Here is a 6,000-nt window from a genome sequence, read left to right on the forward strand (position 1 = left end):
TTGTATCTTTCCTTCGATACGGACAATCCCGCAACATGATACGTTGTAGCCACAAGGGTCAATACATTTAATGTATTGACAATGTTCCAACTAATGATATAGCAACCCTACAAGTTCTCAAGCATGACAAGGAGGGTTGTGGTTCTAAATATTTCTAAAACTTATTTCCTCTTGCTTCTGCTTATTAGTCAAGTTTCGACCAACCACAGTTGACTTGTGAACAACTTAGGTCTTCTCTAATTCACCTGACTATGAGAGCCCTCGGGATCACATCACCCAATCATTGTCACGAGAAACCTTCAGGATCGTCATTAGTCAAAACTGTCATAAGAGCCCCTCAAGATCATGGTTAAGAAAACAACTGCAATGAGAGCCCCTCAGGATCATGGTTACACAAACAACTTCCATGAGAGCTCCTCAGGGTCATGGTTACGCAAACAACTGTCATGAGAGCCCCTCGGGATCATGGTTCCACAAACAACTGCCATTAGAGCCCCTTGGGATTATGGTTTCATAAACAACTGCCGTGAGATCCCCCATGATCATGGTTTCACAAACAACTACCATGAGATCCCCTCCAGATAATGTTCACTCAATCACAACATGCTCGTACACACTTGTACACGATTCACACAAATGCTTGGTGGCAACAAGTGTAACCATAATTGAGGTAACGGCGAGTTCAATAACGCGGGGGGTTCAACCACTCCAATCCAGAGGACTCCCCATGTGGCATTACAACGGAGAAGACAACCCATCACGATGCGGACGTAAGGGTCCGGACAACTTCCCGCTTTGGCTGCCATGCTGGCTGTTCTTTTTAAGGGGGAGAAAGAGGAATTCACTCGCCTCAAGTGTCGAGATGACTTTTCCATGTACAATCCTCCCAGCTGGGTAAGCCTTCGCCCAATAATTTTACTTAATGCTCCTCCCGAGTCGTACCCAGCTGAACTTAACCCCACCATTTCTTGACAGGAATGGAGGAAAGTTGTCGCGGAGATTTATAGCCCTGCCCCGCAGCCGGAGGACCATAGTCGGGACCTGGATCCCGGATTCGAAGAGGATCCGGACATATCCGTAGAGCTCAAGGAGGGTTTTTTTCTATCAAGCGAGTTATGATGGCACGGAAGTGGCCATTATAGCTGATTACCCCGGCCTTCTCCCTTCCTCCCACGTAAGTACCCTGAAGGTGTCTCCTCAAAAAGAGTTTTCTTACTGTGCTTTACCCACTACAATGTCTTGTGTTCTAAAAGGGGTGGCACTCGTCTTTCCATGCCGCATATGGATCGTCCCTCAAGAAGGGTATGCCGTCACAAGGCGGATCTTCAAAAAGAAAGGTGGACAACGATTCTTCCAAGCCCCGACCTTCATCGAAAAGGTACAACTTTTGATATGCCCTGCGACAAACATGCCGAACTGTGATGTTTTTCTCCTTCCCCATATTCCAGGAAGAGCACTCATCGGACTATATCCAGAGACTTCACCGGACATACGTCCATCAATCCGACCCCGGACCCTGCCTCTAGGGCGAGAGTCGATACGAGTGCCATGTCGGATTGTCCTCTCTCCGATGATTCGGATAATGTATCCGTTACCAACTCTGAGGTGGAGAGTGCCATGAACCATCGGCGCCGGAGGGCAGCTATGTGCGATCCTAATTTTACTGAAGAGGCATTCAATGCCTTTAGTTTGACGAATGCATATATCCGGGCTACTCGAGATGGGCTTGCCGGGGAAACTCGCCAACTTTCAAAGGATATGAGTGTAAGATCATTTTGTGTAGATTTAATAGCCATATACTAGTAGCCCCCGAGACTTAAAAATAGTTGAAGCAACTGATTTTAAGGATCAACGTATAATTAGATACTTACGGAGAAGAACATCGTGCTATCTCGGGAGCTGGAGCAGTGTCGGACCCAGCTGACTGCTGTTACTGCTGAACTAGAGAAGTCCAAGGAGGCACCAACTGGTAATGTTTCCTTTTGTTCGAAAAAATAATCATGTGCTAGTCATGTTTATGCAAATGAACACTGTTGCATTTTACAATGGCAGGATCGGTGGCACAACTGGAAGAGAAACTGAAGGCCGCGCAGGCGGACAAAGAACATGCCGAAAGGAAAGAGGCCACTGGTCATCGTGTACTGACGCGGACCAGGGATGAGAAGAACAAGCTGCAGGACGCCAACACCCAGCTCGGCGAAGAGCTGAAAGAGGCGACATATTCAGTATGCCTTTTAACTTACTGTCCTTATAGTTTGCTGATGCGAATCCTAACAAGTTTATACCTGTATGTGAGTTGACTGGGCGGCCCAAAGAAGAGGTGTCCGAATTTCAAGGCGACCTGCTACAAGAGCTATCCAAGGTGCATGAGCGAGCATGGAAGGCGATGAGAAGCATTGCTAAGGCTTTATGGCCAGCCGATTCTCCTCTAGGAAGTATGGAGGACCTTGTGAATTTATTCAAGGGAGCTCGGCGCCGTTTTGGGCTATGGAAGATATCGACATGCCGAGAAGGTGCTCGGGAAGCCTGGGCCATGGTGAAAACAAGGTACACCGGGCTTGATCCCAATCATATGGCCCGGGTCGGACCTCGAGATTCCGACGAACAGGAAATTCCGGTCAGCCTAGTGTACGACCAAGTGAAGGTGGCCGCCAAGTTCTCCCAACAAGATTGTAAACTAGACAGCCTGTTAGAGGGTCTAGAGGAAGAAGAAGTTTTTGAGTCTAAGTAGCAATGTACTTTTGTCAACAAACTTGTCTCCAACCGAATTTGTAAAACGATTGTCATGGCAGACTTTCTGCTTCGACCTCCGAGAACCCTAGGTTAGGAGTGTTTCCGAATACTATACCATAGGTAAACACCAACGTATGTTCGGAAACCAGGCAGTCCGGTCATCATTGCTTGAACAGACAAGTTGTATTCGGGGAGTTATGTTATATTACATTTGATTGTAAGAAACATCTTCCAGAGAGAATAGTTCCGTTAAGGGTTCCTTTCCCTGGGCTGGTATGCGGTTCTCTGTGCATACCGAAGCTGTGATGCTGAAAAATCACAGTACACATTTATACTCTAGGGTTTTGTAGTGCCATAAGGGCAGTTCATCTTTTACTCACCGACAAATCATTCCCTTAAGAATGCTAGCTTTCGGCTTCACCCAGTCTGAGGTACAAGTCCGGATGACCCGGCTGTAACAATCGCAGAGGTGCTCCCCTTATGCCCTAGCCGAAAAAACGAGAACGTAGGGCATACGCACAGGAGCCAGGCAACCCAGCTTGGCAAAAACTTAAGTCATAAAGGTGCATGTAATGGTGAAGAAAAGGTACATATCATAAAAGGACACATATGTGGTGAGCTTGATACTCTGAAAAATGATAATAAGCTTCTGTAAAAGAAGCCCCCAGGTATTATGGGCGTGTACATTTAAGGATGTGTACCTCATAAGTGTGCGGTCTAGTCGCACAAGAGCTATAAAGCTAAAGAAAAATTTTAAAGAGAGAGAAAATGAAAATAGGAGAAGAAGAAAACGAACAATGAGTCCGGCTCTAGGCGTAGAATCTTCGGAGTCTGGCCGCATTCCACGGGTTCGGCTCTAAGCGATTATCCGATGCATCACACAGACGGTACACACCTCTGGTGAGAACTTCATCTATAATGAAGGAACCTTCCCACTTGGTCTTGAGTTTGTCATTTTTCTTTTCTGGCAAGCGTAGAACGAGTTCACCAACATTATAAGTCTTGTCCCGCACTTCTCTGCTTTGGTATCTGCGAGCTTGTTGTTGATAAAATGCGTAACGGGATTTTGCAACATCACGCTCCTCCTCCAGGGCATCTAGACTGTCCTACCGATCAAGCTCGGCTTCTCTCTCTTCGTACATGAGCACTCGAGGTGAGTCATGAATGATGTCGCAGGGCAAAATAGCCTCCGCACCGTACACCATGAAGAATGGTGTGTAACCGGTAGTGCGATTGGGCGCGGTCCGCAGCCCCCAAAATACGGAGTCGAGCTCCTCGACCCAGTGTTTTCCTGACTCTTTTAAAGACCGTACTAGTCTAGGATTAATGCCGCTCATGATAAGACCATTAGCTTGTTCGACTTGACCGTTTGTTTGGGGGTGATAGACGGAGGCATAATCGAGCTTGATGCCCAGGTTAGCACACCATGTTTTCACTTCGTCGGCTGTAAAGTTGGAGCCGTTATCTGTGATGATGCCGTGTGGGACACCATAACGGTGTACGACACCGGATATAAAGTCTATCACTGGTCCGGCTTCGGCCGTTTAACTGGTTTGGCCTCTATCCACTTAGTGAATTTATCTACCATGACCAGCAGATGTTTTTTCTTATGGCTTCCCCCTTTAAGGGGTCCGACCATATCAAGCCCCCAGACCGCGAAAGGCCAAGTAATGGGGATTGTTTGTAAGGCGGTAGGCAGCATATGGCTTTGATTGGCGAAAAGCTCGCATCCCACACAATGTTGGACAAGGTCATGTGCATCTGCTCGGGCCGTTGGCCAGAAGAAACCGGTACGGAAGGCCTTGCTTACAAGAGCCCGAGCCGTGGCGTGGTGACCGCTAAGACCAGCATGGATTTCGGCCAGGAGCTACTGTCCTTCTTCTTCGGAGATACATCTTTGAAGTATTCGGGTAGCGCTCTTCTTGTAGAGCTCTCCCTCATGAACCTTGTAGGCTGTCGAACGCCTAACGATGCATCGAGCCTCATTTTGATCCTCAGGGAGATCTCACCTATTAAGGTAGGCCAAGAAGGGTTCGGTCCATGGGGCAATTACTGCCATTATTAGATGGGCTAATGGTGTTATTTTGGTGGCTGAGCCCCCGATGACATCGGTATTGTGTTCGGAGTCTGGGGTATAATCAGATCTGGACTAGTGTTGCCGCTCTCATCCTGCCACACCGAGGATGGCTTGAAGAGCCTTTCCAAAAATATGTTAGGCGGGACGGGGCCACGCTTGGCGCCCATGCGAGCAAGGACATCCACCGCTTGATTACTTTCTCGAGCCACATGATGAAACTCGAGTCCCTCGAACCGAGCTGATATTTTGAGTACGACATTACGATAGGAAACTATCTTTGGATCTTTGGCGTCGAAGTCTCCGTTTATTTGGGATATTGCGAGGTTTGAATCCCCGCGCACCTCCAGGCATTGTATGCCCATGGAGACAGCCATTCGAAGACCATGCAATAAGGCCTCGTATTCGGCTGCATTATTGGAGTATGTATATAATATTTGGAGTACGTACTGGACTGTGTCTCCTGTGGGGGACGTTAAGACGACGCCCGCTCCTAGATTGGCCAGCATTTTAGAGCCATCGAAGTGCATGACCCAATTGGAACATGTACCATACTCTTTAGGGAGTGCGGCCTCTGTCCATTCGGTGACGAAGTCAGCCAATACTTGGGATTTAATGGCTCGGCGTGGTTTGTATGTTATATCAAATGGCAAGAGCTCAATGGCCCACTTGGCAATCCGACCTATAGCTTTGCGGTTGTTTATTATGTCACTGAGTGGTATTTCGGAAGCCACCGTGATCGAGCACTCTTGGAAGTAGTGTCGTAGCTTCCGGGATGCCATGAAGACCGCATATGCTATCTTTTGGTAATGAGGGTACCGGGATTTGAATGGTGTGAGGACAGTGGATACATAATATACCGGTTTCTGAAGTGGGAATTTATGTCCGTCCTCTTGTTCGACGACGAGCACCGCACTCACCACCTGGTGTGTTGTAGAGATGTATAATAGCATGGGTTCGCCAAAGTTCGGCGCGGCCAGGATTGGGTTGCTCGCTAAAAGAGCTTTTATTTCTTCTAGTCCAGCCGTTGCCGCGTCTGTCCACTCGAAGCGGTCAGTGCGTTGGAGCAGGCGATATAGTGGCAATGCTTTTTCTCCTAATCTGGAGATAAAGCGGCTTAAAGCTGCCACGCATCTGGCTAGTTTTTGGACCTGTTTGAGGTCTGTTGGTGTAGCCAATTGTGACAAAGCTCA

The sequence above is a fragment of the Triticum dicoccoides genome, chromosome 1A (assembly GCF_002162155.2).
Source record: "Triticum dicoccoides isolate Atlit2015 ecotype Zavitan chromosome 1A, WEW_v2.0, whole genome shotgun sequence".
Classification (NCBI taxonomy): domain Eukaryota; kingdom Viridiplantae; phylum Streptophyta; class Magnoliopsida; order Poales; family Poaceae; genus Triticum; species Triticum dicoccoides.